This window comes from Bombus bifarius, unplaced genomic scaffold (assembly GCF_011952205.1).
Source record: "Bombus bifarius isolate JDL3187 unplaced genomic scaffold, Bbif_JDL3187 scf7180000009111, whole genome shotgun sequence".
Classification (NCBI taxonomy): domain Eukaryota; kingdom Metazoa; phylum Arthropoda; class Insecta; order Hymenoptera; family Apidae; genus Bombus; species Bombus bifarius.
Window position 1 is genome coordinate 869,269 of NW_022884904.1, and position 9,321 is coordinate 878,589.

Genomic DNA, 9,321 nt, shown 5'->3' on the forward strand with positions numbered 1-9,321 from the left:
ATCTTCGCTGCGACAATCAGTGACTCGAAGTAATCGCGATAGGATGGCATTTTTATCTTCTTCCAGATATTCCCTCAATCTCGACGTTTTAAAATACAACTCGCATAACGTGCTTTACGAAGCCGAATTTCTTGCTTCGCGAGCAGCAGCGTCTATACGACGCAAATCTTACGTGAATGAAATCGTAGCTATCGTAACCGTTACGTCCGCTCTACATTGCCAGGTTTATGCGTTTTATCGCCACATAAAAGACGCTTACTGCGAACAACCTTAAAACCGTCGAACAAAGCCAACGGAAGATACGAAAAGTCAGTCAGTTAACCGACCTGATATACTCAACTATAAAAACTCCGTTGCTTGTTAGAACGAACACGAACACTGTCAAACACGAACCACCTTTTTATTCCACTGCACGTTCGTCCGAGTAAACAGACACGAATACGCGATCGCTCGGATAAACGAATTTTCCAATAGCGCGACGATCGTTTGTCCCTGGTTTTGGAATTTCAACTAAATTTCAAATAAATAGACGAAATAAATCGTTCGATTCGGATTCCGCCACACCTTTGCTAAACCGGACAGATCGAAAGCAAGAGGAGGAGAGAGAATAGCGTTTGCCGGTCGAAGAGGCGAGAAGAAGCGGGAAAATGTCCGAACGAGAACGATGACATAATAACCAAGCGGATCGAAGGGATTCGGTCGATTCGAAGCTCGTTAAGGCGACGCGATCGATTCTCAAGCCGGTCGATCGCTAATGAGACGGCGTTCGAAGGCGGCCCGTTAAATAGAAATCAAGCACGGATCTACCACACTCTAATTCGTTCTACGCTCTCTACACCGATGCACGGCCCGTCCTGTTGGCTACTGCGCCCACGTTCGCTGCAACCGGATGTGTAAAGCGCACCGGGCAGCCGCGGAACGTGACTCGTTCGCGACATGTCAGAAGCTTGGTGAGCGCCGCTCTAAACTACCTTTTCCTTTACGTTCACGACGTCGTCGTCGCGCGTATAAGTCGACGAAGGAAACCGGCCGCGCGTAATTACGGATTCGTCTTGCAGTCGTGATTTTTTATGCTCGCGCGAACAGAGCCAGGGGAAACCGGTCAAAGATCACAGTCATCCTCCTTGTCGATTCCTGCGTATTTCCGCTCCAACGTATTACGTTTTCCCCCCCCCCCCTTTTTTTCTTTATTATATATTCTATATATTCGCGTAAGCGGCTATCCACGTATACATATACGTTACCTTCCATTCGAACTTTCCTCCATCTTGTTCCGCATCTTCCGCTTTCATTTTCTCGTTGCTCCCAAACCGTTCGCTTCGAAATTTACATTTACAACTTTGCTTCTTACGTCGAATTTACAATATTTTCGTATTTAGTATCGAAATATCTGTTCCTCGTTAGAACGTTTATAATACGAAAATACATGGCAGCAACCAGTTGCGTATTTACGGTTGTTAGTTTGCGGATCCGGACTACCACCTACTATACGTTTTACGTTGAATCTATCCGATGATAAACGCTTACGTGTTTCTTCATATCTTTCACTATGAAATTGTACTCGGTCGACGATGTAACGATGCGTGCTTTACAACTCGCGCATGGAAATGTCAGGTAACCGCCACGACACGGCGCTTCGATATTTTATCGTCGAGTTTCGCGCTTCGAAAATGCAATCAACGTTTCTGCTTCGACCCTTCGAGTCTCACGCCACAGTCTATTTTCTACTTTCATACCGGTGCTTACGTTCGACGCGTCTCCGTAAACAAACCGTGTCTCTTTTACAAACTGTACGTCCGAGCAAAAGAATCGCGTTTTCGTCGCTAACGCGAAACACACTTTGACAAGAAAATGTAATTTTTGACATTGCGTATACGGCATCTCGCGGTTCTAATTGCAGCGGAACATAACAGAGATACGTTCGTTTTTTTTCCTTCTTTCCCCCTTGATATCATCCGCGGTGTATCCTGAATACTTATTTATAACGCACGGATTATCGACAGCGTGGAAGAAAAAGCTACACGATCGCGCGATAAGAACGCAAATTAGATCGTTCCCTGCGTAATCGTCACCAAGAGGAACAACGAGACCGGAACGGTCAGGGACGGTGAACAAGGACTCGATACGATCGAGGATAACCCGTTGCTGCTCCGAATCATTGACATAATAACTCGTTAAGAATGTATCAAAGTACGTGCAGCTAGGCGATAATTATTGTTAGAATATTTATTCGTAACATCGTAAAACTAATGGTATCGTTAACGTCTGTCCAAAATGACATCGGGGATCGTACGAACGCGAGGGATGCTCTTTTTAAGGCTAAATCTCATTGCGCAACGTCCGAAACGACTGGATGTACGTGCGTTGCTTGTAATTTCCATCGCGGTCAACGTTGCTTGATTCGAGGAAACGTAATCTACTTGTGCTTGTTTGCGAAAGTGCATCGAGCGATACAGACGCTTCGACACGCGACTGCTGCTTCCCTTTTGGCCGAAGATCTTTCCGAAGGCTTTCGGAAACGAAGTTCGTCAAACTCAACCCGATGGACGAACGAAACGTGAAAACACCGAAAGAAACGTAAATTTCGCCGTGAACTGTTCGAAACGATCCGATTAAATTCTACGCGATATCGGTCGTTCTACACCAGCTTTTACTAGTTTTTCACCCCTGCACCGCTCGTACTCGTGTCTCATTCATGCTAAGATATCTCCTATGCGAAACAACGACTCGCTTCAATAATCCCCCGCTGTCTACCGAAGGCTTATCGCGTTTCGCAACTTGCCGTCACGGTAAAATTGCCACGACATCGTCGTCATCGCGCTGAACGAAAACGAAAGGGAAGGAAGGGGGGCGGGGAAGAAACGACGGGAGGAATGCAGTTCCCGACAGAGTTTATTACAAAGGTATACGATATATCGGCGAAACGAAGCCGTTGCTCTCGTTCGAGTTCCGTTTCGCTGGCAATGTTATCGGCTGGCGGGCGCGCGCGCTAGGCTGGTTCCGATCGTTCGATCGACACTGGCCACGTCGTTAACCGTTAATTGCCGTTCGCGTTTTTTCTCCCTAGCCGTTTCTTCTTATTTCTCCGAAACGGCCCTTTAGACCGATTAACCGCGTTTTTGCGACGTCGATACACGACCATAACTTTCGGCCCATGTGAAAAGGACAAGTGGAAAACACGGAACAAAAATGTTTCAAAGCCGATTTTCTCGCAATCACCCTGTATCGTATACGATTCTCGATTGATAGAAAACGTCTGTTCTACCGAGTTCCGAAACAGTCGTTAAACCGACCGCCGGTCAAATCGAATACATACTCTGTTCGATCGCACTACGCAGAGGCGAGGCGTTTGACATCGTGTCGTAAACCAGGATGCGTAATTTTCAACTACGGACGACAGGATGTCATTACGCTGGAAAATTTCCAAACGAAGGAAGCGTAAATTTCCTACGTCTCTTAAATCGACCGAGATAATACAATGGTCTTCGGTAGAAATGGCGATTGCACGTAATCCCATGAAATTCTATTGGATATCGTAATAAAGCGTTTAATTTTGTAGAAAATTAAATCGCACTTGGCGAACAAAAATTATTTGTACGTAAAGTTAAGAATAACTATACACGCGCATATAGTATATCGATGAACGAATAAAAATGTAGTTACGTACGGATATTACCGTCAGCGATTATTGGCAACTAGATTTAGGGGATGAAAACAAGGGGAAGGACAAGATGGAGAATCACGGTGGCGAAAAAATCAATCGTACAAACTCCATTATTTTGTAATAATAAAATGTATTAAATAGATAGTGTATTGTTGGCAATACTTATCAAACTACAATTTTCTTCAATCGTGGTACATGAGACTCGCGTATATGTGTGTTCTTTCGGTACATGAAACGAAGGAGGATCGCCGATGCGCGGGGCGAGATTCGTTCGACGTCGGGTGAAAGCGGTAAAAAAAAAAATGTCAAAGACACAAACAAAAATCACTCGTGCATTCGCCAAACGACGCACAGTCCTTACGTACTACGTCGCTAACAGAAATATTCCGGTAGAAAATTTCGCGTTCACCGTTGATCGAACAAACGTCGCCTCACGCAAACGGCGTTAGTATTTTTCTTTTATTTTTTAAGGCACTCTCTCTCTCTCTCTCTATCTTTCTCTCTCTCTCTCTCTATCTTCCTCGCCAATCCTCTAATTAATGAAACTCTATACGCATTTATCACCTTTGTGGTCCCATTGTGGATTAGACTGAAGTCGTTCGAGACTGTACCACACGCACTATCGTAACCTACATCGTCCCAAAATAAAAAGAAAAAAAAAGATACAGAAACAGAAATGAACCTTGGATCGTTCCTGCGAAATCTCGTTGAACGACGATAAACCTTCCGGCAAACGACCCAACGGGAGACTGGTGAAAAATCTCAATCCACCGTTGAACCGCTAATCGTTAGCTGGAAGATGGATCTTCGAAGATGATCGGAAGAAAGGAAGAAAATCAGCACGAACAGACCGAGATTTCGCGATGACCTTACGCGCGAGCTCTTCGACAGTTGGACATGTCCAGTTCGAACGACTTCCGCCAGCCTATCAATTGGCTCCCAAAATCGCATTTTGATCTCTCTTAGTACATATCGCTAAATGTCTCTCTCACACGCATTCTCTCGCTCGCTCGCTCGCTCGCTCGCTCGCTCGCTCGCTTTCGTCGAACATGATATATATCTGTGGCGCAAATCGTTTTCTCGAACGGCTGCCGGTCGACATCGCACGGCGGTCGCGTATCACAAGGAGAAATTAAGTATACATACTTTCGTCGTTTTTTATTCTTTTTTTTTCATTTGATGGGAACACACCGTGGTTAGTCGGCCCTGACAGGAACCGGTTCTCCACGGGGCAAGAAAAGAAGGGGGGAGAGAAATACATTCCGGTAGATTGGTCTCGAAGAAACGGAAGAAAATACATAATAAAAAAAAAAAAGAAATAATAAGAATAATATAATAATAATAATAATAATAATAATAATAATAATATTAATATTAATAATAATTATAAAAGGTAAAGAATCTTGATGGTTTGTTAGTGATCATCGGTTTCCTCTGAGAGCCAAGAGATCGACCTGTCACATTACATCGTTGTAACGCATGTACTACGCATTCACTTATTGACTTATTTATTTATTTATATATATATATATATGTGTGTATATATATAGTGTATTTTGTGAAGAACGTTGTATAAAATATTGTATAAATATATAAATACTTGATTGAAAAAATAAATATATTAAATTAAAAAGGAGACATAACGTAAAGTATATATTTTATTATTAATATTATATTTAATATGTATAAGTTGTCAAGTCTATAACAGGAGGGTACGAAATTAGCGTCGTTCGCTGCTGCGACCGAGTCTCATCCAGTCGCTTATGCTATATATGTATGCATATATGATGTATGTACGTGTGTTTCGATCGACAAAGGTATTATTTGTACAATTCGGCACATAGCGTTTGCTCGCCAATAGGATTCGAGGAACCGAGAAAGACGAAGATACTTTTGCCAGGAATAGTTTAAAGTTCGAGAAGCTTGTGCACGGCATTTTCAGGAACAGGAAAACTAAGAGACGTACACGTGCCTTCGTGCGTTTAAAGTTCAAGAAGTCTATGCACGCCATTTTGCGCAACAGGGAAACTAAGAGACGTACACGTTCCTTCGTGTGTGTTATAAAATAAACTATCCATGTAAAACAGTTCGAATAAATACATATAGTTATATTAATTGCACTAGTCAACTGAAATTTACGTTCTCCTTTCCCCTTGCCAACTGCTCTCTCGTTCTCGCAAGTATAAATAAAAAAGGGAAACGTGTGAAAACTAGAAAGAAATCGAAGAAGCATGCACCGTGCTCGAATAAAGATGCAAGAAACATAAACGACACTGTATATTCGAAATTGACGCATATCGTTCTCTTGTGAATTAACAGAAAACTCGCTTCGTTCCACGAACTATGGATCGAGAAACGAAAGAAAAGGGGAGAAGAAACAGAGAAAAAAAAAACCACCATAGTACATCCACTTTGCATCTATGCCGCTACGGTAAACTATTTTTTCATTCGCAAATAAATTAAATACACCCTAGTAGGATTCTCTCTCGTCGCAGATCGAGTACCGATTGCTTTCGATCTCTTGAGAGATATCCGATACTACCGTATTTAGTTTGCCTTCCATTCTGCCACGATTTCAAAGAGCGCGGAGGTTCAAAGTTATGCGAAATAAACGTGGTTATACAGAAAGTTGCAAGTGTATGAGATTGTTTCGCGAAATTGCCACGCACGAAGTAATCGCCTAACGATAGCGACATTAAAAATGAGGAAACAAGAACGAGAGGGAAAAGAAGAAGAAGAAGAAAATTTGTCCTTGTATCGGCGATACGCAAGTAGTTTCTGTTTCGAAGTATAAAGATCCGGGCAATCGCTTTTTCCGATCTACGAAGAAAGAGCGGAAACATCGATCAACGTGGACAAGCGAAACGATGTAAATGTACCAATCGGATACAGACATATCCATATATATATATTATATCCAGGGTTTCTTAAAATTATATCAAAGCTTGAACGACGATCTCGAATCTTCTCGCATCACGTGTGCAGCGCACATCGATAAAACGAACGAGTTGCGGCTCCACGCGAACATCGTTGCCTACATGGTAAACAGTGACACAATTTGAAAATACCCTGTATATTGTACACTGATACATACATATATAGATGGATGACATAACACGATACGTTGGTAGATAGCGAGAGCGACGAAACGCAACGAAGGAGATGCCGTCGCAGCATCGCGAGACGCTTTTTCTCAAAAGGCGTACGCCGTCGTTGCTAGTCGTTACTTGTCTCATCGTGGTGCGTGAAATCGCGCGGGCTGCCGCGAGCTCTCGAGAACTCGTCGAGAGAGTCCGGCGTGCCTCCTCCCGTTTCGTCAGGACCGTGACAGTGTATACGTATACGCGTATACGTATTCGTATTAAACGTTTCACGGTATACACCGTAGCTTCGTTTTGGAGAACGCGCGCGGAACCGAACCCGCCGCAGCCCGCCCCCCCCCCTCCCCTCCCCGTATGTGCCTACGCATCTTTTTATTTTCCTGTCTCGATCGACCGACGAACAAACTCTCTGGGACTTTCACTCTCCGTGCCCGGTAAACGCGCTCTTTCCACCGTTTCTCCTTCCCTCTTCGTTCACGTACTTCTCCTCCGCGATTTTATTCCTTTCTCGGCGCGAACCGGAGCGGCGCGCCGCGACGTGCGACAGCGCCGTGCCAGCAGATTTTTTAATCACCGCCTTCGCTAATCCACTTTATCGCGCGCCGTCGATGGTGAGCGCGCGCGAACGGAAAGGTTGTCTTTCCGCGCGCAAAAGCAAATACGCGATACGCATCAGCCTATAGCGCGAGCAACGTCGAGAGCCCGGTAAACCTCGAATCGGCGAATTAGAAACACGTGGATTTTCGTTCGCCATTCTAGATTTCGGAATCTCTAGGCTTTCTGCTTTCTGCGCTCGTGGAAGGAGAGTCGCGTAAATCGAGCGTATCGTCGCGTTCGGGCACGAGAGAAAGGGACGAGTATGTATGTTATGGCAAGGAATTAAATAATATTCGTTAAATAATAAATGTACAAAAGATGGACCAAGCACAAATGGGTTAAGGGAGGACTTCGCGTTTTTGAACGCGAAATAACGGCAATAACGAAGTTATGATCGATAACGTTGGTGAGATGCGACGATCTGTGAAAATCCTAGGATATCACTAGTACGTCAGAAGACAGTGCTGGCAGCAGTGATGATGGTAGTAAAGTGATAGTAACGTAACAAGTAATAGCGACAGCAGCAGTAGTAGTAGTAGTAGCAGTAGCAGTATTAATAATAGAAGTAATAGCGATACGAGTATCGATGGTGACGATGATAATGATGATGATAATAATAATAATAATGATAATAATAGCAATAATAATAGCAATAATAATAATAATAATAGCAATAATAATAATAATAATAAAAAGAAGAATAAGAATAATACCATAATATAACGGATACAGAGCCGCAAAAGTTACTGCGATATATATATATAATATATATATAATATATATAATATATATATATATATATTATATATTTTGGATGAGACAAGATATTAATTGACCTTAGTTGGTGCTTTGAACGACGATCGTCGAAGCAATAGACTGCATGATGGGAACTTGCAATTGACTGCATCGTTTTACATGAAAATGGAAAAACAAAAATAATAAAAATAATGCTATTAACATTAATAATAATAATATAAAGAGAAAAAGAAACGATCAGTCAGATAAATAATATGACGATATTAAATGAATATGTTATGCTGTTTGTTGTAGAAGAGATGAGTTTACTTTGTATGCGTATAGTGTTGTGAATTTGATGATAATAATAATATAATAATAATAATAATAATAATATAAAATAATAGTTAATAATTAATAATAAAAATAATATTAGTATGATGATGATGATGATGATGATGACGACGATGATAATAATAATAATACACGATAATAATTAAATCTATAACAGTTTAAACTGAAACGATTTCGATTAATTTATACTTGAAGCAAACGTGATTATAGACTTAATTATCAGCGTAAGTATGTGGTGTGCATATATACAAAATGTATTTCGTTCTTTCAGAAACTACGTTATTTAGCACTTTCTTTTTTTTTCGTATTGCTCAACGTTGTTCTCTCGACATTCTCGTAGGGGTAACGCGCTTTTTTCGCCAAGAAATCCATTGGCGATATTTGAAAAAGAAACGAAAATAAAAAATAAGACAAACGAAAATATACACCGACGAGCTAGTCGGTTCGTCGTTCCACTTTCTCGAAACGACGCTTTGAACGATCTTAACGCGAAAAGTGATTATTTGCTGGCAGACGGAAGCACTCTGGAAATTACGCCGCCTCATTGCCCTAAGCTCACTGTCGCTTTCGCTCCATCTACCTATATGTTCTCTCCGTTCTCTCTCTTCGTAATACAATTGCTTTTCCTTTTCTCCATAATGTTAACGCTTTTATCGCGGTCGAGGCCCAGATGTTGAAAGGAGAGGGCGAACGACGGGAAGCGGAAAGAGTAATCGGGTCCACTTCGCGGTATATATATACACATTGTCCTTTCCCATAAAAAAAAGAAAAGTGATATGTAGCTATCGCAATGCAAATATCAGCAATTATCGTATAGAGTTTGAACGAGAGGGAGGAACAGAGAGGGCATATCGTCCTGTCGAGCTAAAG